This window comes from Macrotis lagotis, chromosome 7 (assembly GCF_037893015.1).
Source record: "Macrotis lagotis isolate mMagLag1 chromosome 7, bilby.v1.9.chrom.fasta, whole genome shotgun sequence".
NCBI classification, from domain to species: Eukaryota; Metazoa; Chordata; class Mammalia; order Peramelemorphia; family Peramelidae; genus Macrotis; species Macrotis lagotis.
In genome coordinates this window covers 78,031,961-78,058,769 of record NC_133664.1, presented here as the reverse complement: position 1 = coordinate 78,058,769, position 26,809 = coordinate 78,031,961, and positions in this window count along the sequence as shown.

The window sequence follows — 26,809 nt, the reverse complement described above, 5'->3', positions numbered from 1 at the left end:
TCTTTTTATTTATCTGAATATAGATTGCATCCTATTGTCATCAGTAGAAGACAAGCGCTTTCACGGTAGGTGGGTTTTTTGGGTCTCTTTATCATTAGATCGAGTTGTTTTGTCCCTGTATCCTTAGATATTATTGCAGTGCTTTGCACATAGCCAGTATTTAGATGTTTATCGAATTGGACTCAATACTTCAAAGACTCAAATTTTCATCCATCTGGATCGTCTACTAATGAAAATCTCTATTTCTCTCTGTTTTGTAAAGCTTTTGTAAACAATTATGGTCAATAAATTTGCTACTCAGTGGTCAACTTTGTGATTAGTCTCCCCAACCTTTGTTCAATTGATCCTTAGATAATGACATCATGAGTACATTTCTTTTTTTTTTTCAGGTTTTTTTTTTTTTTTTTGCAAGGCAAATGGGGCTAAGTGGCTTGCCCAAGGCCATACAGCTAGGTAATTATTAAGTGTCTGAGACCGGATTTGAACCCAGGTACTCCTGACTCCAAGGCTGGTTCTTTATCCACTACGCCACCTAGCCACCCCATGAGTACATATTTATGGAATTTTATATTTTGCAAAGCATGACATATATTCAAGCCTTGTGAGGTGGGTCCCCATCTTACCAGTTCGGGATATTATCAACTCTGTTTTATAAATGAAGAAACTGAGGTCTAGAGAAGTTAGATTGCATGCATACTATGACTTAGTCATAGTTACATAGCTAGTTAATATCAGTTGCAAAATCTGAACAAAATTTTTCTGATTCCTTGTCTGGTATTCTACTATATTACACATGTATTAAACCGTTGAACCAATAGGTAAAGTCCCCAATGATCTAGCCTTCAAAAACCCAAGTTCACGTCCACACCATATTTTATGCCATAGACCTAAAGTGGAAGATTTATTACTTATGAAGATTAAAAAAATGCTTTCATATAGTGTTTTCTAAACATTATTTATTCCTTCCCCTATTTAGAATGGGAAATCATAGAATGATAGATATATAGCTAGGAAAGGTCTTAGGGTCCATGACAAGGTAGACAAACCCTGACTGGGTGGTGAAGTGGACTTGCTCTAGGGAAATGAAGTATTTGGGAAGCAAGTAATCTCTTCAAGGATTTTGATAGCTTTTTCTCTTCAGAGCTAGTGGCACCAATATAAAGAACTGAGTTCCTATATGAGAAGAATAGAATAGTATGTGTACAACTAATGATTCAGAACATTAATATAAACCCACATTTTCTAATCATAAGCATTTATTTGTGTAGCAACACAGTGAGCCCTAGCTACTGCCAAGTTTTGTGTCTTGATTAACTGTCTGAAGTTATATCTGACTATAGGTTAAAGGGACTCAAATAAAGATGCAAACTGGAATTTTTCTCTCTTTGAAAAGGTTGTTAGGTGGTTTTAAATTTTTATTTCTGAATTTTTACTGTTTCTTAGTCATCAAAAGAAACATCAAACTTGTGAAAAGGAAAGTATACTATTTAGAGACCAAGAGGAAATGGACAGTTTAGAATCCTTTTAATAAAGTCCAATTCCTGATGATTTTTTTAAATATCATATTTATCTTTCTTATTCAGGCTGGTGTAATGTAGGGCTTAAACTTAAGAAGATCTGAATTGAAATGTGACCTCGAACACTTAATAGCGGAATGATCCTGGGCAAGTGACTTTGTCACAATAAATATGTAATTAAGGTAAGCTGAGGTACAAAAGTCCAAGCATAATTTATTTATCGATAAGGCTAGCAATTGCCAATAATAAAAGTCAAGTATCCCTCAGTGATCAAAATCCCACCAATACAATCAGAGCATAATTATATCTATCTATCTATCTATCTATATATATATTCTATATACATTTATTACATATCAATTGCTGTCAACTAAACTTTGTGATTGGCTCATCATTATATATAAAAAAGGATCTTTCAGTATATATGGTAACAGGGACACAAAGTTAGTCAACACCCTCGGAAAGTCCCTAACCCCATACTCCCTGCATTATAGAACCTTAGTGCCGTGGTTAATAAAACTCAGCTACTAATCAATCAATATTCAGTTTTGCATCTTAACCTTATTTGTTTCAGTTTCCTCATCTGTAAAAAGAACTGAAGAAGGAAATGGCAAACCACTCTAGGAACTTTGCCCCAAAAATCCCAAATAAGGTCTGAGAGAGTCAGTCAGGGCTTAAGAATGACTGAACAAATAACAAAAATAATAACAAAAAATGGTGGGGGAGCAAATACTTCACAGGGCTGTTATGAGGATCAAATGAATGAAGCTTTTATCGGTTGGGTTTGATTTTTCCCCAACATGGGACAGTTCTTCCCCTCTTTAGTTAGTCTAATGGTCCCCAATAATTTGAGGCTAAACATTTTGGTGCCAGCCTTAGCCAATACCAAATTGGCTTAGCCACTTTGAGTCTTGAAATGCCCAATTTATGATCCATTATCCTCAGCCTCCCCAGTAGCAGGGATTAGAGGCATGAGCCACCATGCCTGCCTAGAGATTTACTTTTGCTCACTTCTGAAACAACACAGAAATATTTGGACAGTTAACTCTGCTGACCTTCTTAACCTTTACAGTAAAGTCTACTTCTTAGTCATTCCCACAATTCGATGTTATCTCTAGTGTATCTCAGTACTCCAGTCAGATCATTCTTAAAAAATCCTTTTCTTGTTCCCTCCTCCAGCTCTGCTCTACCCATTCATATCATCCGTGTTCCTGATTCTGTGCTTTTGTTCAGGTTATCTGCTTCCCTTAACTAGAGCACCTTCTTCCCTAGTCTTCTTCATCTGCCTAAATTCTGTCCATTAGGCAAGATCTTACTAAAATGTTAACACTTTCATGAAGAATTCTATAATTATGTCAATTCTGTTCCTTCTGCAAACTCTATTGTATTTCTGGTTTTTTTTTAAATTTTATTGAGAGGCAGCATGGTATAAATGAAGAAGTGATAAGTTTGAAGTTCAAGAAATGCCTTGGGTTCAAATTCTACCTTTGATATTTACTTATGTGTATGACTCTAGGAAAGTCACTTATTATGTATGAATCTTCATTTTTTTTCCTATTTAAAATGGAGCTCATCATGGCTGTAGTAGTTAATTCTCAGGGTTGCTCTGAGGATTAAATGAAATAAAGCATACAAAGAACTTTTTAAATATTACAGTGCTATCTAAACGTCAACTAATATCATCATTTTCTGTTGTTTCCAGTATTGTTACTCAAAAGTAGTATTATAAGAGGCAAAGTGGTTCTTGTGTCTCCAAAAACATACTGCCTATGATAGGTGTTCAAAAATGATAGATGTTTCTTACTGAATTCTTAGTACATAACACACTGATGTGTTGAAGGTATTTAATAGATGATCTTTGCATAATTTAAGGAATGGCGAATGAATAGATTCAAATAAACTGTGAATGTTCTTTTGTCTTGTGCATCTTATCCCCTCAAATTTAGGAAATAGAGATCTAAAGGGAGCCCAGACTTATATCATCTTCTCTCTTTTACCCACAGTCTCCCAATAGCACTGAAAACTGCTTCTGTGGCTCCTTGTTTCCTCCTTGGTTATAAGTGCACTTTATCTATCCTATCTTATTTCATGGTACTCTGTATACAGACACTGAATTCCAGCAAAATTGAAATACTTTCTGCCCCTTTTATATTTCCTATGTTTTCCAACTTCCATACTAGTTTCCTATGTCCTAAATGTGCCTTCTCCTACCTTTCTTTTAAACTCCAACTTTAATGCCATCTCCTATGGGAAGCCTTTTCCTTTGAAGCTCACATAGACCTCTGTTTTACAATTTCTCAATGCATTTACCATATCTTTTTGTTTTTTGTTTTAGTTTTTCAAGGCAATGGGGTTAAGTGACTTCCCCAAGGAAGGTAGGTAATTGTTAAGTGTCTGAGGTCAGATTTGAACTCAGGTCCTCCTGACTCCAGGGCCGGTACCCTATCCACTGCGCCACCTAGCCATCCGTCATTTACCATATCTTAATGAAATATACTTACTTATCCAAGTCTGAATTATCCTTTTACTAGAACAATGAGAGGTTAAGTTGCTGGCCATGATCACAAAACTAGTAGGTGCCAGCAGCAGAATTTGAAGCAAAGTGTTCCTGACACTAAAGCCTGCCCTCTATCCACTGCCTGCCCCCAAAATCCAGGATAGGGAATGAACCTGTGATTCCACTGGTATAGGGAACTCCCTCTATAAAGAGAACTCCTCACCTTCTTGGCATGACACAGTCCTTTGCCCCAGCAGTGAGACCTTATGTACTAACAGAGGACCCCCTCAGCAGTATGCATTGGAAACAGGACTTTCCAGTCTTGCTTTAAGATTAGGTCTCCATCCATCTCTGCTTCCCAAATAAATTATGATTTTTAAAAATGTCCTGTATTGGGGAAGACTTCAGAGGCTGAGATTTGGATGGATTTTTTAGCAAATTAAAAAAAAAAAACCAATATTGATTTAATGCAATGGAGTTAAGTGACTTACCCAAAGTCACACAGCTAGACAATTATTAATTGTCTGAGGTCACATTTGAACTCAGGTCTTCCTGACTCCAGGGCCAGTACTTTATCCACTGTGTGACCTAGCTTCCCCCAGATGGATTCTGTCTTAAGAAGACTTGCTTTGAAGGTTATCTGTTTCATAATCTGAGTAGAGGATGCAATGATAGCTACCATCCAGCATAATTAACTAATCCAAGATATCTGGCCAAGATTTTTACCTTACAGAATATATAAAATGCCTAAAATTAAAAAAAAAAACATTCTCTTTACCCCTCCACCATCAGACTCCTGTATTCTGTGACCAGGTACCCAGTTAATCTTTCCACAGAGCAGGTAGAACCAATGTTTTCAGCACCTGGTTTCTCCCATTTGTATTCTCATCAATAAAGAGGTCAGGTCAGGCTTCTTTTTCTATCAAAGGCACATGGAAGTCCTTAATGAAAAGCAGCTGGAAATTTAAACCAGTGAAAGGCTCTGACTTGAGGGAACCAATTTGTAACCACTGGTTTCACGGCAGGATGTTCCTGGACTACCTTGATTCATTGCCTGTTTACTGTCTCAATAAAGGCAGGTTTTTTCAAGTATTATGACTTAATGGCATCGTCATTCTTATGAACTTGCCAAAATCCTCTGGAATATACTTAGCTATCTACCTTCTCTTTAATTAACATTCATTAATTAACCTTAATTAACATTCAGGCATTAGTGTCAGAGCAGGAATCAATGAGTCACTCTTCTTGATCAAAGGGGAGATTTCATGGGAGGAAGTGAGATGCAAAACTTGTTCCCTTACCTGCTTCCTAGGTCTGAATATGAATCCAGATAGAAATGCTGATGTTTGGGTGACTGAAGTCATAATAAACATTATTTCTTATGATAACTGTAAGCTGAATTTTGAAGCTTAGATATCACCCAGTTTAGCTGTTCTTGTTCCATGGGAATCAATATTGTAGCTTCTGAAGTTACCCAGGAGTAATGAAGTCTATTGAGTATTCCAATGCTGGGGTAATTTCAATTTTCCAAAAGAGAGACTTACCCAAAGTTCCCCACTCTGGATTTTTGCTGGAGGGAGCATGTTATAGTTGAAAGAAGGTAGACTCTTAGAAGGCAGCTAAATTCAAATCCAGCCTTAGACACTTAACAATAATTGCTTAGCCGTGTGACCTTGGGCAAGTCACCCTTAACCCCATTGCCTTAAATAAGTAAAATTTTTTTTAAAAAAGAAGGTTGACTCTGAGTCAGAGGATCTGAGTTCAAATCTCATCTCTAATAATTACTGTGTAACTCTGGGAAAGCTAATTTCCCTCCCTAGGTCTCAATTTCTTCAACTACAAATCTGTAGGGATTGAATTAGGTACCCCCTCCCATATGTTCTTTCCCATTCATAGATAGAAAAAATATTCATTAAATGATTCTTATATGTATACATTCTTTTTTTTTGACAAGGCAATGGGGTTGAGTGACTTGCCTACAGCTAGGTAATTGTTAAGTGTCTGAGGCTGGATTTGAACTCAGATCCTCCTGACTCCAGGACCAGTGCTCTATCCACTGTGTCACCTAGCCACCCAACTATACATTCTTTAAATACCCTGGTAGAAAAAAGTAATTTGAAATTTTTCATTAAAAGAGAAGTGATATAAAATGAAGGCCTCTTACCTGGTCAGTGAGACATAATGAATGTATTTTGAGGTCTTATGCTATTTGCTATCTAAATGGAATGGGGACTCAGAGACAGGGATTTGGATTAATGTGAACTCAAAACAGATAATCAACTCTAGGAAATAACAAGAAGTCCCACAACCCTTATGAGAACAAGGGTTGAGATAGGCAATCAGGAATCCTCTATAGGTGGGGTCAGCTTAAAGAAGAAGTATGTAAAACCCTGAGGTCCTAAGTGAAGGTCTTCCATTTCTGACAAAGGTGTTCCCTTGTAATAAATAGAAATTATCATCACTGTATGAATGCCTTCACTTTGAAAAAAGGAAACTTGATCTGGATTGATTCATGGAGGTGGAGAAACAGGGTAAAGATATATTCATGAGAGAGATTTATTTGTGCAGTGACTAGAATTCGTCTAGGCCTAAGAGAATTTGATGAAAGGATTCTAGCAAGTCCTGCCTTAGGTGAAGTGGTGCTGAAAGAGAACAATTGGAATCTGAAGCTTAATGTTATTTTCCCTAGAAGAAGGGAATAGGTTATGGTTGTCTAAACAGAAAAGTCCCTTTTGATAATGTATAACCACACCTTCTGGTAAAGAAACAAATAGCATTTCTCAGCATCCTAAATCTGACCTACCTCTTGTAATTCATGAGCAGATTAGATGCTTGGCTTTCTGTATTGAAATATTGTTTGCTAAGGGCTTGAGCTACCTATGCAGTCACGCCCTTCATCAACATTAAAGATCATAGAATAATAATTTTTAAAATATTCACAAAACTTTAGACCTGGAATGTAATAGTTCAATTTCCTCAATTTAAAAATGTGCTGAGAGATATAAGTGAGATTGTTACAGGCAGAGATAAGATAAGGTTTTCTGATTCCCAATCCTAGGTTCTTCCTGGGAAACTGATTTTGGTGAGGAAAACATAGAATCCCAATGATGACCATTTTATTATGCTTACAATGGTTAATGAGTTCAGATTAAAAGAGTTTCAATGATTTTAATCATTTCCCTCCCACCCACCCCAGAAGAGCCAAGTTGAAACAGGACTTCAAGACAACCCAACTAAGATGTGGGCATTTTGGCTGTGCCCAAAACCTGAGGGACATGGCTCTTTATCCTCTTCTGTGTTTATCCTAAAAGTATTTTAGACTGGAAATACTCAGATTCAAAGATTTGAGTGTAAGTACTCCTTTTGACATTTTTAAGCTGAATCACCATGAACAAGAAACTGAACCTCAGTTTCTTTTTTTAGGTTTTTGCAAGGCAAATGGGGTTAAGTGGCTTGCCCAAGACCACACAGCTAGGTAATTATTAAGTGTCTGAGACCGGATTTTAACCCAGGTACTCCTGATTCCAGGGCTGGTGCTTTATCCACTGAGCCACCTAGCTGCCCCTAAACTTCAGTTTCTTTGTAAAATGGGAATAAAATGCTTGCAGTACTTATGCCAAATAGTTGAAAATATTTTGTAAATTGTAAAGTTTAATACATATGTGAACCTCTATTGTCCCTAATATACTCTTAAATCACTCTTTTTTTAAAAGCACAACAAAAGCTAATCTTGAGGTGGTAGTATACAATTAATACAGAGACAATTACAGATACACAAAGTGAATATCAATTCACTTTTATTCTAATTTTCTATTGAGTAACTTTCATATAAGATACCTATGCCCAGCTCATTGAGAGTATAGTACAGGACAGGTAATGGGCAACAGTGGGTAGAACACCAGACCTAGAGTCAGGAAGACCTGAGCTCAGATTTTGACCTCAGACACTTACTAACTGTGTAAGCCTAGGCAAGTCACATTTAACTCTACTTGCCTAAGTTTCCTCATTTGTAAATTGAGCTGGAAAAGGAAATGGAAAACCAGTCTAGTATCTTACACAAAAATTCTCAGTGTCATGAACAATTGGACATGACTAAAATGACTGAATAACAGTTCAGTGAAAAAGACAAGTCTAGGACCCAAATTCTTACTCCTCAGGATAGGAAAATGCCCCCAGAGAAAGGGGGGATTAAAGATTGATCCATGGGGGGGGGTTCATTTGGGGCTTTAAAAAACTCACCAATTCTCTGACTCAGGAGGGTAAGAAAGGCTTAGATTTTAATTCACAACGTAGTGCAAAGTTCACAGATTACTACAGAAAATTCACAAGTGACCTCAAATAGTTCATGGGTTAAACTCTCTGGAGAAGCAGCAAGATAGTGAGCTACTACTTAAAGGCAAGGTTGATTAGAGAAGTTGAGGTTAGAAAACTAAAGTGCTTATTAGATCAACATAGAGCTAGTCACTTGGAACTGGACCCATATTGGGAGTTACAAGCTAGGAAAGAAGTAGTCAAGTAAAAAGGGAAAAAGGGAAAAGGGAAGAAGCTTAGCAGAGAGAAGAGAGAAGAAAGAGATGAGAAGAGAAGGTAGATCAACACAGATCCAGCCATATGGAGTGGAGCCTTACTGTTCCAGCCATATGGTCAGACTATGTGAATGTCCAGAAGAGGAGAGAGTAAGAAGGAAAGAGAGAACTCATTGAGCAGAAGTCCATTCAAATGCCATTCAACTGTGTAGGACAAGAGTGGTGCTCGAGGGGTAGTTTAGTATCTGGTTCCAGGTATTCTCATGAATATGCCACTGGCGCCCTCCCCAAGGAGTGTGGAAGACAGTACTCCTTGTGCATGAGGGCATTCTATGTATTACTTACTAAGTCCTGTGAGCTAAGTCTTCTCCTGTCCCAGAAGGCATGACTAAAAGTCCAACATGGTTTAGGAAGTAGAGATTGCAATATTGTCAGCACAGAATGGAGAATACCTCCATATTACTATGACTTTGCTGCCAACTGATAATATGGTCTTGGGCATATTGCTTACTCTCCCCTCACTCCAGGCATCAGTTATGTTATTTGAAAAAACAGAATGTTCAATTCAATTCAACAAACATTTATTAAAAGTCATTTATGTGTAAGCCTTTGTTCTAGATCCTCAGGTACAGTACTAAAATTAAAATAATCCCTTCACTCCAGTAACTTTCGTTCCTTCCTTCTTTTCCATCCTTGCTTCTTTTTCCTTCCTTCCTTCCTTCCTTCCTTCCTTCCTTCCTTCCTTCCTTCCTTCCTTTTTATCTCTTTTCTTCCTTCCTTCTTTCCTTCCTTAAATATTTTGTAATTGCCTAGTATATGCAGGACACTAATGCTAAGTTTTGGAGTTACAAAGTTTTCTTTAAATGAAAAAGAAATAATAAATAAGCTCTTATCTCAAGGAGCTTATATTTTATTGAGGATGAAGGATACTACATATACACAGAAAAGTAAATACAAAATTTGTACAAATTAATTTCCTGGAAGATAAAATTCTGCAGTTTGAAGGATCCTTACAGGATTCTATAAAGGGTAGTGCTTGAACTATTTGAAGAAAGGTAAGGATGTTATTGGAGAGATAGAGACAGAAACAAAGACAAAGAAAGACGAGAGACAAGACAAGAAGGGCAGGAGAGAAAGAGAGAGAGAGAGAGAGAGAGAGAGAGAGAGAGAGAGAGAGAGAGAGAGAGAGAGAGAGAGAGAGAGAACGAGAGCACTTCAGCACTTCAATTTAGACTTGTGGTTAAGTCTAGGGCTATTAGCTCATAGGTTCCCTTTTTCCTTGATAGGGTCCACTCCTTCATAGCAAACAGTCAGAATGTAATAAAAATCAGCTTATCTTTATCTGGAGACAAAATCCATTATAAAAGTATATATAGCAAATAAAGTTTAAAGAGAGCAGGAAGCTCCCAAGGGCAAATGAAGCCATTTAGCAGGCAGTGATTGAAGGAGGGGAGGCAAAGAAGTGAAGAAAGGATAAATTCACTCAGTGTGGTGACACTTAGGGCCTTACCCAAATCTGTCCAGGCAGATCACACTGAAACAGGATGGTGGGCCAGACAAAATTACAATTGCTCATTATTTGATTCAATTTAGGGTAATTCACTCTCAACTGCCTTGCCTACCATTATATGTCCATTCATTTTTCCGTCTTCCTCCCTATTACATTCAAAAGTTCCAAAGTTTAGCCCATTTTTATTAGGGTCTTTCATTATCTTTCAGTACATCCTTCCAGCTTCAGGTAAACAAATCCCATCAGCCTCTTTGCCAATATGAAAGCACTGTAAGATGGAGGTGAGGAAATTCCAGGCATAGTGGATTATGTCACCTATGTAAAGGTACAGAAAGAGATAAAATGTTATGGTCTGGTCTTGTTCATGAAACACAGCTAACTAATATAGTTAGATTACAGTGCAAAAGAAGGAGAATAATGTGCAATTAGCATGGGAAGACAGGCTAGAGTCAGACTGTAGGTCTTTAAAAAAAGGAGTTAATGTTATATCCTTGGGAAAAAAAAAACAAAAAGAAATGATACGCCTTGAACATTGATGCTCCTTAAATGGCATTCATTTAAGGAATGTTGGTTTAAAATGAGAGGTATGTTTAAGGAATATAAGTTTGGTAATTGTGAGGAGATATATTGAGAAGAGAGCCTGGAATTTGGAATCCTGGAATATTGGAATTTGGAATTTTGGAAGCTCTTGGAAGAATGCTGGCAAGATATATTGGAAGACCTGCAGGAAGGTGTTATGAGTGTAGAGAGAATGAGACAGATGTGAGAAATATTTAGAATCAACAAATACACAGATAAGCAAAAAAGAATAAAACAAGCATGAAGAATTTCTGTTTTTCTCAAGGTGGTACACACTTGAACTGTGACAGTAGAAAAAAAGGACGTGTAGTTAGTTACTGAGATACAAAAAGGTAAAGAGATTTTCTCAAAGTCTCTTTGCTACCACACATCAAATATGAGACTTTTAAACCAAGTCTTCCTAACTTGAATTCCAAGATCATATCTGCTATATAAATTGATGCACAGCAAATTTAAAAATAAGAAAGAAATAAAAACTAGAGAAATCTGAAATGGGTTAATGCAGTAGGTAGCCTCTGAGCAGCTTTTTAAAGAAAGTTAGCTATTCTACAATACAGAGGGGAAGATGAAGTATATGCTAGTCATAGGGGTCCTTCAAGATCTCTTCCAGTTTCATAATTCTAGGTCCAAACTATGGATATTCATTTGTGACATTCCCTGTTCAGAATCTTCTTCCTTAGTTCCCTAAGAAATTGCTCTCCTTCCTTTTAACCATAGTTAAGTCAAACTTTAAACTTTCACAAGAAATTCACAATTCCAGCCCACCTTAACCTGTTTGTTCTTCTGAATTCCCATATCCTTTACTTTCTAGGCCATTTGCTTAGCCACTTTATCAATTAGATTTTATTTTTATAATGAATTTAAATGTTAAGTGTGCATGTGGAAGAAGGAATGAGAGATGCAAGAATTGTAGACTGTACAAAAAAAATCTAAACATTTTTATATCTTGAACATTTTCTTTAAGAAAAGATTTTGTAGGTGTTAGCTATGGCACATACAAAACAATATCATGAAACTGAATTAGATAGTATTTTAATAACTAGCAAAAGACATATTTCTATGGGCGTCATCTCTGAATCAGGTAAGTATTGTTAGACCACTCACTTGTCAGGGCAAATATCATAATTAATAAAAAGAATGAAGAATAATGAGAAAAGTCATGCTATTATAATGGTAATGATCTAATTCTCAGATATTGAAACAAGTAATTAGCAAAAGAAAATGGAGAGCAGATATAAATAATGCCAACAACGAGTTTGACAAGTTTATGCAGTTGACCATTGCAAATTAGTTGCTGCAACCAAGTGACTAAAAAAGCCCAGAAACTCCTTAGTCTGCAAATATTTGACTCACTTGTCAAGCAGAGAGGACCAGGAGCCAAAAGCAGCATTGGTTTAACACATGAACTTGTTTGTAAATATTACAAAGAGGGATTTTGGCCAATTATGAAATAAATTGAATTAGAAAGCAGTGGAGGATAAAAGCAGTTTAAAGAAAACTTGACAAGAGATCTAAGTAAGCAGTTATTGCAAGGGTATTTGAGGATAAAAAAGGAGGAAAACAAAGAAAAGATCTCTAAAGAAGAAAATATTATTATTATTATTATTATTATTATTATTTTCCATCAAGGACAATAAAACTTTAGCACTTGGACACTAACACCATAGAACTTCATTTGCTCATAAAGGAGGTAGAAATAGGTATGTAGTGGGGCAACTGATCAGTGAGGGACCCATCCTTAGAACAGGTACAATAGTCCCTGCCTGCTTCTAATTCATGTGAGACTTGGCAAGCCTGTTTTGGGGGTATGTAAAATAGAGGGCTTTTCTCATTTCAGAGCATATAATTATCTTCTGACTGTATAAATACTACAGTGACAAAAAGCCTTAGCTTCTGAGACAGAACTTAGCATGAATTCTATCAGTTATAGTCTCTCTTCTAACAATGAAGAACTACTGTAAACCTCTAGGTGAGGGGAGGGACAGCAAGCTTTTGCTGCCTGTCTCTCTACTCAGATGCCATATGTCCATGAACACTTGACATGTCTATGCTTCTTCTGTTTCTTCTTCTTCATAGTTTAGTGAACATGTATCTTGACTGACAAGACCAGGAGGAGATTCATCAAAGCTATCCAAAATCTGATTGACAACTGCAATCCCATAGCAATAGCCAAGTCTGGTGAGAATACGAAGGTCTAGCAAGGAAGTAGCCCAGCTGAGGAAGAAATAATCTTATCCATTGATTACTTCTTAAACAGTAACACACACACACACACACACACACACACACACACACACACACACACACACACACACACACACACACACACCAGTTTGGGGAGGGATATTTTAATCTTCTTTTCTGAGGGAATTAGGTAGGTATATGGAAATTAGAGTATGCCTTCACATCCTGGGCTATTGTTCCATTTTTGCTCTGTTTTCTAATCCAATATCCCTTTTCCAAAAATCTAATATTAATTGCTTAATTTATACTGGGAAGCCACAATCTCTCAGAATTACCTGTAGAATTCTGATGATTCTAGGAACCCAATATTCTAATACATTATGGGCTGGCAAGGTTATCCCAGAGGAGGTGCCATAGTTTTAAAACAAAGAACAAAGATTGGAAAAATCACTGTATTGTACTTATAATTATAGAGGAGGTCCATGCTGGAGGAGACATAATTGTGAAAATACTCAGAGATCAACATGGAAGCATCTCAAAAGAAGAAATTTTGGTCATTACTAAGACTAAAATAGGTAGCCAAAAATATCAACTACCAAGAAATATACCTATTCTCTTAGCTACATAAATTTTTATGAATCATCTATGTAAGAATCAAGACTATTACTTCTCATGAGGTTATTATTGCATTAGGGAAAAAGTAGGTTTTTGAAAGTGAAACAATATATTCTTTCTTTGCCATTTCATAAATGAATGAAAGATGTAAAGACTAAAAGAATTATTTGTGTTTATTCTTTATTGATTATTTTAAAAGCATTTGATTCAGTAGAGCAGAAACATACATTAATAATACTGTTCCAGCAAAATGTCCTCATTACAAAAATAAAAATCCTTGGAAGACATAACAAGCAAAAAACTGTTAACAATCTCCAGATCACAGATATCAGGTGAGGCATGAAACAGGTTGCCATATGCTCCAAAAAGATGCTCACCACTGTGGTGGGAAAAATACAAGGCAAGTCCAAGTTTGAGAGGGAGACTCAAGAGATGGTGAGGTCCTACAGATACTTCTTTTTGAGGGTGGCATGTTTCTGGTTACCTCAAGCTCCTGGAGACTGCAGAGGGTCCAGGAAGATTATAATCATTTCAAAGAATTAGTCATCTATTTACACAAGAAAGACCAAGTGGATGGAGACTTCTGTTACTCATATTATGACATGTGTTTCATTAGATTACCTATAAAACTTATTCATCAGTTTGCATATCTGGTAGAAATTGTACAGATGGACAATCAGTTAAGTCTGAAGCGAAAATGTAAAGCAAGTCAGATTACCTTTGGGAAAATGCAAAGCTCCTATGATGACAACCTGGGCTTCCTCTAGAAACAAAGGTCCTTCTTTTTGAAACCAGCAGTATCAATGAGCCATGGAATATAATGGTCTTCAAAGAATTAAACATAAATAGCACAAGTATAACCAAGGAAGAACTGTGAAAAAATACAGAAGTAAAAGACTTTATCAAAGAAATTTATATTAAGTGGAGGAAGTGGGTACCTATTACTTTGTGACCTTGAGTAAGTGGTTTCAATTCTCTAAGTCTCACTTTCCTTACCTGCAACATGTATTAGATAGTCTATGAGGTGTCTTCAAGCTTTAAATCTATGATCCTATGTGCATATATTTGTATGTGAGGGTAAGAGATGACAGAAGGATGGTGAGAGACTGAGAAATATACAGAAAGACAGAGACACACAGACACACAGAAACAGAGAGAAAGGATAGTGTGAGGGGGGGGGAGAGAGAGAGAGAGAGAGAGAGAGAGAGAGAGAGAGAGAGAGAGAGAGAGAGAGAGAGAGAGAGATAAAGTGAGCAGGTCTTGTATGATGTCTAGCAGATCACCTTGCCTTGGTATCATCTCCCTGATCCTGGAGTTGCAGAAAACAACTGAATCATGGGGCAGCTAGGTGGTGTGGTGGATAGAGAACTAGTCCTGGAGTCAGGAAGATGTAAATTCAAATCCAGCCTCAGACACTTAATAATTCCCTTGCTGTGTGCTTGGGCAAGTTACTCCACACCATTGCCTTAAATGAAAAAAAAAAAGAAAAAGAAAACAACTGAATTCTATAGAAACTAATTATGTGATACAACTGGTAGAAATTTTAAGTACTTAGGAATAAAGTAAAGGAGGTTGCTGTAATATTGACTTGAATTGGTAAGAATGAATAGAATAGGTGAAGAGAAGAAGGTATTTGAAATTCAGAATAACCTTAGTGTCACTGTATTTGGTTTCCTTTTTGCCATCACTGAGAAGCAGTAAAGTCTTCAAAGTCAGAAAGACATGGATTTTGGTCTTTCCTCTATCACTCTATGTATGACTTTACCTTTCTAAGTCTTTAAGTTGAAGAGAAAGTGCCAACTTTCATTGGTAGAGATAATTTTTATCATCTGAGACTTTCCTATTTCAATGAAATCACAGGTTTAGTCCTAGGAACTATCCCAATCCTTTATCATTATTGACAATGGTGAATGTTAATGTTTTCATCTAATTGGAATCATAACTTTGCAGAGCCAAAAACTAGGTATAGATCCACATCTCACACCCTATACCAAAATAAGGTCAAAATGGGTACAAGACTTAGACATAAAGAGTGATATCATAGATAAATTAATAGACCAAGAACTACTCTATCAAATTGATGGAAAGGGGATAAATTTATGAGCAAACAAGAATTAGAGCACATTATAAACTGCAAAATGAATGAAATTTGACTATATCAAATTTAAAAAGTTTTGCACTAATAAAATCAATGCTGCCAGAATTAAAGGAAAGCAGAAAGCTGGGAAACAATCTTCACAACTAGTACGTCTGATGAAGTTGTCATTTCTAAAACATATGGAGAATTGCATCAAATTTATAGTCATTCCCCAATTGATAAATGGTCAAAGGATACAAATAGACAGTTTTCAAATGAAAAAAATTAAATCTATATATGATCATATGATAAAATGCAAATTAAAACAATATGACATCACTTCACATCTATCAGATTGTCCAAGATGATAAAAAAGGGAAAATGATTAATATTGGAGAGATTGTAGGAAGATTGGGACATTGATGCATTGTTGGTGGAGTTGTGAATGGATCCAACCTTTCTGGAGAACAATATGGAAGTATGCCCAAAGATCAATAAAACTGTTTATACCTTTTGGCCCAGAAATTCCAATTCTAGGTCTATATCCAGAAGAAATTATAATTAAAGGGAAAAGTCTTACATGTTCCAAAATATTCATAGCAGCTCTTTTTATAGTGGCAAAGAATTGGAAATTGAGGGGATGCTCACCTATTGGGGAATGGCAAAAGACGTTATGGCACATGAACACTATGGAATATTATTGTTCTATAAGAAACTATAAATGATCAGACTCTAGAGAAGCATGGAATGACTTACGGGATCTGATGCTGAGCTAAGGGAGCAGAACCAAGAGAACAGTTTACACATTAACAGCATTGTGAGATGAACAACCTTGATGGAAGCAGCTCTTCTCAGCAGTTCAGAGAGCTAGGACAACTGTATTAGACTGGCTATGAACAATGTTATCCTCATCCAGAGGAAGAAAAACCAAACACACACACACACACACACACACACACACACACACACACACACACACAGAGAGAGAGAGAGAGAGAGAGAGAGAGAGAGAGACCTAACCCTTCAGAATCTGATGAAAACTTCATAAAAATTATCTGTTATGTATTTCTTTTCCTTAATCCTAATTCCTCATACCGAAAATAACTAATCTGTAAACATGTTTATCCAAACTATGTATGGACGATGCTAAACTGACTGTTTGCCATGGGGGTGGGTAGGAAGGGAGGATAGAAGGAAATTGTGTAACTTAAAAATATATGTGTGCATATGAATGAAAATAAATAAATAAATACAATTTTTTAAAAACAGCGTTTTTCAGAGCCCAAACACAATTTTCATCAGTATGAGGCAAGAGAGGATGAGAACTATGGTTAGATCCAACCTAGAATAGCCATCAGAATTATACCATTGGAACTTAATCTTCATCCCACATCATATGAAAAAGGTACCCCCAAAGGGTACCCCATGCACATGACATATATTTAGACACCAGTCTATTTATATACAACCTATTTTTTCCTGGAAATGTTGATTGTGGTTGCCTTAGGAGGCAAAGAAAGATCAAAAATGCAGTAAATGCAAAGTCTGTTCTTGAAGAAAGTCATGACATCAGGGGAGGTGATATCATGACAAGCCCATGAACTGGATTTAGGTGAGAGGGCATTGTGCTAAGTCACCAGCCTCACTTTTTCCTCAGGAACCAACTAGTTCCAGTGACCAGATATGGATCAAGATGACTGGAGATTACCCAAGATGCAGGACAATCAGGGTTAAATGACTTGCCCAAGGTCACACAGCTAGTAAGTATCAGAGGCTGGATTTGAACCCCCTGTCCTCCTGATTTCAAGGTCAATGCTCTGTCAAGTTACTGTAAAAACCAAAACCCAAAACAAAATAACATCAACAAAAGTCTTTTATTGAGTTGAAATAAGAGGAGTTAAACAGCAACAACAAAAAAATACAGTCAAGTTAATAAGTGTCCCACTTACCCCCCCACTAATTTTTATAATTTCATATTTTTCTCAAAATTTATTATTAGATGTATATAAAGGTTATAGGATTTTGAGATAAAATGAACCTTAAAGATCATATAGCCTAGTCTCTAATTTTACAGATACAGAAAGACCCAGAGAAATCAATGAAGTGTCCCAAGACTTGGGGAAATTTGATTTTAGAGATTTACTATAGAGTTGAAAGACAAGTCTCTAAACCTTTTTTGCCTCACTTTCTCATCTGTAAAATAATGTTGAACTCATTGACAATAGGATCTATTCCAATTCCTAATGCTTATGAGCCTATGAAGACCATAGAGATATTAAAAGCCATATTTAGATCTCTACCCTCTGACTAAAAGTCAGCTAGAAGATTTAGATTAAACCACTCTTTTGTGTTTTCAGAAAGAATTCAACCTGCCTTTAAATTCAGTGTAATCAAAAACAAACTTGGTTTTCATGATTTCTTCCTGAGTCAAAAAATAAGGTAGGAGCATAGCCAAAGAAAAAAATAAAAGAGAAAAGTCCAATTCCCCTTTATTAGGGTCTGACTGCTCCCAGGAGGGATCTCAACTTCACATGAATCTAGGCAGAAGTACTTTGAGAAGGTGAATCCCTGAGTCACAGATCACATAGCAATTTTTGAATGATTGGGCCTTCCATATGCAGGACTAGAGGTTTACTGATCAAGATGTCCTCTACCTGTGCTTTAATTTGTCATTTCTGCATTGATGGCTCCTTCTGTTTCTGGTCTGGCTTAACTTTCCAGTGACAATGCAGTTGTAGTCATTCAATCTCTTCACGTTCAACCGCCTTTCAAAAAGGAAAAAAAAAAACATCTATTATTGGTAAACTGTCTGCTAAGAGGAAGCTTGATTCTTTTATCAGTATTTCTTCTGTTCCATAATGATTTAGGTGGTTGCTAATAGTAATTGTCTCAATCATTTTGAAATTAATGTTGTAAACTTATCTATCATAAAGATATAGAGGGAATTAAAAGGGACAAGAAATCATTCAGATTATTTAAAAATGCATTATGGCCTTTTTAAATCCCCCCTCCCTGTTATCATAGGTAATAGAATGTACATTAATGTACAATCTGTTTTGTAGTTTATTTTGTGCCCCTCTTAGAACATTTGTTCAAATAGAGAAGATGGATATTATTGTGGTACAGACATGCAGTTGAATTTGAGCTGTCATTAGTTGGCTTTCTGTTTCCTTTGTAACTTGAAGAATAGTTACTGGTGGGAATCATGCCATCCCATTCCAGTTAAAGCTTGTCTTGTAATGTGCTTCACAAAAATCCAAATTAATACATGGATAGTCATGTAGATTGCTATCATGACTCATGAGGACACTCAAAGACTTTTCTGATGGGGCAGATGTTGAGGAAAAGCTATTTCCCAAGACGTATTCATTGAGGTCAGGACATACTAGAACCAGTAGAGTTAAAGATCTTGTGCAATCCAAGCCCTAAATGTAGTTGTCAAAGCTTTCCTTTATGATATCTTTGATCTGTTAAGGCTATTTAATAGTAATGTATATATATATATATATATATATATATATATCTGTGTGTGTGTGTGTGTGTGTGTGTGTGTTGTGTAAGCACAACATATTGTCCCAGAAGCAAGAAAATATTGAGGAACATGAAAGTGGTCTGAAAGAAGTTGAAGGGTTGTGTCTTGGAAGAGGGATTAGATCCTTGTTTGTCTCCAGAAGGGAAGCTCAGAGCATGAAGTAGTTGTTGAAGAGATGTCAAATTAGTCATGTTCCCTGTTGGTAGAGTTCTCCAAAATAGACTGGACTGCCTCATGATGTCCTGGGTTATCACCCATTAAAAGATGTTGGATGACACCTCATTGAAGATTGTTTGAGGGGACTGCTATAAAAATGAGAATTTTACTAGAGGAGTTTAAAGGTTATTTTTCTGCTCCAAGATTTTCTAATTCCATATTTTACTTGACCCCAAGATATCATTTAGCTTGTTTAGAGCTAGAGAAATGGTAAAGACAGGTCAGGATGGGCCTAGATATCTGACCAACATCAGACTTCATACAATGGGAGCTTCTTTTCAAAATCAAAACATTTGTATCTGAAGGTAAAAAGCAGATTTGTACTTTGAAAGCACCAATTCTTTGGTGCCAAAACCAACAATCTGTTGGTGATGTGAGCATATATGTGTGCATGGGGAGAAACAGACCACTTGTTTGACATCATGTAATGCAATGAGTGATGGATGGAATTTTTCACTTCTCACCCAGATATGTAGCATCCCATAGAAACCAGGATAATACATCACACACAGCCTAGACAGTTAATGTTTCTGATTGATCATATCTGTGCTCTTATCTCCTAGAAAAAAGGATTCTTTAACCTTCTTCGTATCTTTTAGCAAGCCTATGTCTGGTAAGTCTATGGACTCTAAGAAAAATGTTTTCTTAATGTATAATATAAAATATTTTAAATTAAAAATGAATCCAAATAGATTCAATATAACTTCAATTTATGAAGAGAAATACATTTTGTTGTTTAGTCATTTTAATCATGTTTGACTCTTCATGACCCCATTTAAGATTATCTTGGCAAAGATATTGGAGCAGTTTGCCATTTTCTTCAGCTCATTTTACAGATGAAGAATCTAAAGAAAACAGAGTTAAATGACTAGTCCAGAATCACAAAGCTGGTGTCTGAGACCACTTTTGAACTCAGTAAAATGAATTCAGCCTAACACTCCAACCACTGTGATGTCCAGCTGCCCCGAATATACCTATACAGTTATCCCTACCACATCAATGTGGGTTAGGAGCATAACACCCCTGTGATTTAGACAATTCACATAAATAATACATATTGATATTATACAATATCATACAAATGAACATTTCTGAATTACTAAACTTTTTCTGTGGCATCTACTGACCTTCCTGTATCATTTGCAGCTTCTGCAAAACTCCTCAAAATTCCCATTTAATTTTTTATGTTGATTTGCAATATATTAAAACTATGATGGAAAAAGTTGTGATGTGAAAGGGACAACTGTATCCTATCTAAAATATGTACATATATGTATATGTATATATATGTCTGTGTGTATCACAATATAATATATGGCCAATACACAAATACATATATGTATGGATATGTATTTGTGTATTAAACAAATTCGCTACTACCAGGTTTAAAATCTGTGCTTTAGAACAAAAGATCCATGAGAATGAAGACTGCAGGGAGGATTCCAGCTATCTAAGACCCATCAGAGAGCTTAAAGAATATTAAAACAAACAGATTTATGAGATCTGTCCCTCTTTGACTGACTAGGAGATTTTGGTCAGAGATCTGATATACTGCCATTGTGACTCCAAGCCAGGCAAGGTTAAATTAAAAAAAAAATCATCTTGCTAAAAGGCAGACAGACATTCTGGCCTGGAAGATGAATGAGATGAGAGTTGAAACTGTTTATTTCCAGTGCTTTTATCTCAGTGTTCTGAGCAGGAGATCTGTGAATTCTGTTGATGGTTTGCCCCATGCTCACCTCCATATTTTGGCTCTGCTGTGTCTGTGGAGGCATTGCACCGAACTTGTTTCCCCTGACTCTATAATCTGCCCAACTATAAATGGAAGTGCCAAATGCTTCAAAGTCTTGAAAAACCTCAGGTATAGGGGAATGGTCTGAAATCTCCCATTAGAAGATCTGGAATAATGAATGCAATAGATCTTTGATGAATGCCAGAGGAGGAAGAAGGATTTTTTTTTTTTTTTACCACATGAGAGCCTTCAATGTAGTACTCTGAGTGGCATGCTGAATTGGAAAAAAAATTATTTTGTATCCCCACATGGGGAAAATGTCAAGATTCTACTTTTAGTTACCCGAGGAGTGGAAGCATATCTCTCCCACCTGATGTGCTGTGATATTTATAGAATTAGGAAGGTAGAGCTTCTGGGAATAACTTTCAAGCCACCAGGAATGTGATTTGCATAGCTCCTTCCTGGCCCTACTATTTTTTTTAGAAGGAAGTATATTGGGAAAAACAATGGAGATGTATTTATTTATTGGATTCATTTTATTTGCTTATGACTGGGGAAAGGAGGTCAAGGTAAATATAATAATTAAAAGATGCAATCTAGGTCAAGGATTTTTAACTTGGGGAACAAGGACCACCAAAGTTTCTTTAGATGGGATCATAGCATACATGAACATGGAAAATTTTTTATCTATCTATCTATCTATCTATCTATCTATCTTTATTTTCACTAACCTTTGGTTTCCTTTGCCATCCTATGTATTTTATATGTTTAAAAATATTATTCAAAGAAGAAGTTTATTGGTTTTGCAGAAAGTCAAAGATATATATGATATAAAAAATGGTTAAGGATTCTTATCTCTAGGCTGACATGATGAAGTATACTGTGCTATAGACAGGTTCTAAAAAGATACAATTCATCCTCTAAGGAAATAATAATATTGATAAAGATGGAAACTAGACACTCATATTCTAATAAGATTACTTTTATATATAATGAGACATCATGTGCTCAGTGTGGTTCTAAAAAAAAAGGCAATCGAGTCCATCAGATCCATCCTAGAGTTTCCCTGGACTCTCCCCTCTCCCAAGTTCTTGAATAAGTGGCTTCAATATCAGGAACATGGACAGGTTGAGTAAGGTGGGTCTCTTGCTGATGTGATGTAAAGGCCTCAGTGATAAGCCTTCATTTCTCACAGGACTGCCATCTTCTCTGATATGACTGCCATTCATCATCATTATAATAGCATTTATATAAGAGCTTTCATATTTACAAAGCACTTGACAAATATTACTTCTTTTGTTCTTCAGAACAATCCAATGAGATGGGTGTTATTATTATTCCCTCTTTTAAAAATGGGGATACTGAGACTGAGAGAGAGAAAATGACTCTCCCAGAATCACATAATAAGAAATATCTGAGGCAGAATTTGACTCAGATCTTCATAACTCCAAGTTCTGCCTTCTATCCATTGTGCCACTTAGCTGCCTATTGGCAGACACTGCACATAGTAGGCAATTAATGAATGTCTATTGAAAAAAATCAAACCACTTCTGCTTCAGTGCTAATTGGATGCCTCATCCTAGCATCTGAGTTCTCAAAAGGTACATTGGCTGAACTCAAGCTCTGGAAGATTTTAATAAAATGGAAAACTTTTGCTAATGGGCTAAACAACAGATCCAATTCTGGTCCAGCAGGGTTGGCCCAGCTCATTTGAGAGAACCTTGCCACCAGAAAGTTGGGCACCAGGCAACGAACTTGGCCACAGAAACTTTGAAACCATCTGCTAAGGTTTGGAGGACTTGTGATCTGTGGTGGAGAGAGTATACACAAGAGTGAAAGCACAGATGTTTTGGAGAATTAGAGCCCATGGGCATAGACATCAACCCAACGTCCAACTCCAATCCCACAGTCGTTTAGCCACATGTGGGAAGACACACCAGGTTTTTCAGGGGGCATATCTCTATTAGTCCACTGAGATGACCGAGAAGCTGAAATTCTAAAGAACAATTTCAAACTCTCCATTCTAATTCACTTTAAAAAGCTCATCTTTTTGTCCTAATCAAAGTCAGCAGACATCCATAAAAAGTAACAATATATAAAAGTGTCATAGATTTGGCTCCATCATTTAATTAATTTAGTCCATTTGGGATTAGAGGACAAGGCTTTTTCTTCATAAACCTTCATTGATCCTTTTTAAATAGTGCTGACACAAGGGAAAGTCATTCACATTAATAGCAAAGAAAGTTGGACATCAGGTTGTGATTTTTTAATGATTGAGGCCATAACCAATATTATTCTATTCAGATTCACAAGTATCACTAGTAGTCACATAAACAAATCCAAAAGACTCCCACAATGGGAAATTTTAGTAATGTGAACAAACTTTTGAACCCACTTTTCTTCCTCTAATTAGGATGCAATAGTGGCCTGACTTGATGGTTTTTGACAAAACTCAAAGGGTGCTAAGATAGAAAATATGGTGAGGCAAAAAAAGGGAAATCCACAATGCTTGTGTTGAGAACTAACATTAGATTAATGTGGAGAGGACTGTCCCAATCAATTGTTACTAAAGACTTGACTTTATGAGAAAATGGAGGATTGCGCCCCTGATATAATTTGAGGGGGAGACCTCCAATTTTTGATCCTAAGGTGGCTGTATGATGGGTCTAGAAATAATTAAATGAGTGATCATGGGTAATTCTCTTATCCTTTCTAGAACTCAGTTTCCTCATCCATAAAATGAGGGAGTAAGGCTAAAATGCCTCTTAGGTTACTTCCAACCCTTAATCTATGATCCCATGATGTCTGAAATCCTATAGTTAGTACGATTCCTTTGTGTTAATTATTGTTTTCTCTTCTATGAAAATTCTATGAAAATGCAAATGTTCAGGCAAGCCAATTTAATCCCTTCCCACCTCAACAGGAATAAGTTTGTCACAGTATCAAAGTCATACCGTTGTATGCTTGAAGCATACTGAGCATTCTCTAGTCCATTTCTCTTATTTAATAAGGATGTGAGAACACAAATGACTCAGGACTGGATCAACCTGTGTAAAGTCAAATAGTGATTGCAGTAGTTGGGACTCAAACCTGGGCTTAGTGATTCTTAGTGCAGTGATCTTACCATATGATCATCCCACCTCATCAAAGCTGTTTTCTTCCAAATTGAGAGGACTTGATGCTTAGGATAAATAAAGGGATGAGGGTGAGGGCGGGGTGAAGAGGAAAGAATAGTTACTAGAATTAAATATGGGGGAGGGTTATATTTAGGATATAGCTGGGGGTGTGCTGGTAAATAAACTTTTTGGAAGAAAAAAGTTTCATAAGACACACTTTTAAATTTCCTCTACCTTATCAACATTTTCTCCATCATTTTCTTAAATCTAAATAATCAACAAAATAATAAATCAAGTTCTGATCTTGTAGCACTACCTGATTTTTAAGATATAAATAAGCATTCACAATTCAAATTTAACATTTTGTTCTTTTGATCCCAACCCTTTAGGGAGACCACAAAGAGACATTGTGGGATTTTAAGCTATGCCATTTTATAAATGCACATTTTTTTTATTGCAGTAAATGCCACTCTCCATGTCATGTAGCTATGTAGTTATATTGTTAGGGTGACTGAATTATAGAGAAAGTTCAAAGTTTCTAGTGTTCTCCCACTTCATTCTTCTCCCCATACTCTGAGAGCCAGTTATACCTACCCTATTTATAATTCCTTAAACAAGACCCTCGATTTCCCATCTCTGTACTTTTGTACTGGCAGGTCCCTATGCTCTATTCCATGATCTGTATTTTAAACCTCCCTGGCTTCCTTTAAGACTCACCTAAAATCCCAACATCTTTAGGAAGCATTTTCTGGTTTTAGTAAAAAAAAATGTCCATCTACTCTTTATATATAATTGGTTCTGCTTTATTGTCATATATGCACTGCCAAAAAGCACTGTTATTCAAAATAGCTCAATAAAAATCACAGGGCTTATGAAAAAAAAATGGGCTTAGAATCACAGTATTCAACAATTAAGTTAGTGACACATTTTTTTTTAAAAAAAGTGTTGTTTGGTTGTGTCTCACTCTGTGTGACCCCACGAACTTTGTCCATGGGAGTTTTCTTGGCAAAGATACTGGAATGGTTCATCATTTCCTATGTTCCCATTTTATATATGAAGAATTAAGGCAAATAGAGAGTAAGTGACTTGCTCAGGGTCACACAATTTGATCTAAGAACTTCCTAACTCTAGGACCTGTTCTCTATCCACTTCACCTAGCAATATAATAAAAAATGGTAGCACAGTTTTATATCTGCTAAATAGCTAAGAAATAGTCAGTCTTCAACTTTTTTTAGAGGGGAAGTAATTTCCCCAGAAAATATACCAAAAGTCAAAAACTTGAATGCAGATACTATGAACCTATGGGAAATAGTAGTTTAGGTTCTGGGGACCACCACAAACTGTAATCTTTTGCTAGAGATGGTTGTATATATTTTCTTTTCTGCATATAATTTTTACAGCAAAAAACATTCATTCCTATCATATGCACTTTTATTTTTTAGGTTTTTGCAAGGCAATGGGGTTAAGTGACTTACCCAAGGTGACACAGCTAGACAATTATTAAGTGTTTAAAGCCAGATCTGAGCTCAGGTCTTCCTGATTCCAGGGCCAGTGCTCTACCGAGTGAGCCACCTAGCTGCCGCTATCATGTGTACTTTTGCTAAAATAATGAACATTAACTAACTAAAAAATGCTGAGGAGAGGAGAGGTTATTCAGGATAGGATATGGGATGGAAATCAGAAGAATCCCATGTTAAAAAGGGAAAGTATAATTCCTGTCATCTCTAATCTCCATTTATGCCATAGTTGAACTTTTCCCAATGATAGAGTTTCTTATGCCTCATCATGAGTCCCACCTTTTCTCCTTCCCTAGCCTAGGAATTCTCAAACCTTTGAACCAGGCAGCAGGGAGGGTGGATCACTCCATCTGGTCCCTAAGCCCCAGCAAGAGGGTCAGACCCACCACCATCTCATTAACCACAAACTTAACCACTTTTCCATTTTGCAACTCCATCATCAGACACTAGAGCTTACTTTAACACTTTCTGGAGTGGATTCACAAACACTTTTATGAATAATTTTCTCCTTTTGGGAACATAAATTTGTATATCTCTCCTTTCATTTTTTTCTCTACTACACGTAGCAATGAATAAGCAAAGTTGCCAACATGAAAGTGAAAATAAGGCTACTAATAAAATCAACAGCACTGCCTAAAGTCATGAAAGGTAAATGCTAGAATGCTAAGGACTGGCTGTACATAATTGCTACAGTAAACAGTGGTGGTTTCCAAAGTCTCCAGCTGTTGCTTGACCAGACCCTCATTTCCATTGAGTCCCAGCTGGAGAAGGGTCCATAGGAGACCTCAGAAGGTCAGCGTTAACCCCAGAGTGGGGAGGAGGGGTGCTGCGAGCATGGCAGAAAGGGGTGGGAGAGCGACAAGGGATGAAAGTGGTGTAGACCAGTCCTACTTCGTTCACACCTCGTGCTGCACCAGAAAATATGCAATTATGGCACTTTACATTGAAAAATACATGAAGTTTGCTCATGGAAGTGTGTATTGAAAGGGTTGCAGAGTTATTGAAATGTGGGGGAAAGAAGTTTATCTAAAATCAAAAGGAAAATGGTAGCATCAGATGTGACTGAGCATAGCTTATTGCTCTATTGTCTGTGGCAGATGAAATCTCCAAAAAGAAATTCTAAAGATAAATTGTTCCTTAATATATTTATGGTGTTGGAATGAATTCCTGTTTTCAAATAAGCCCTGTAAC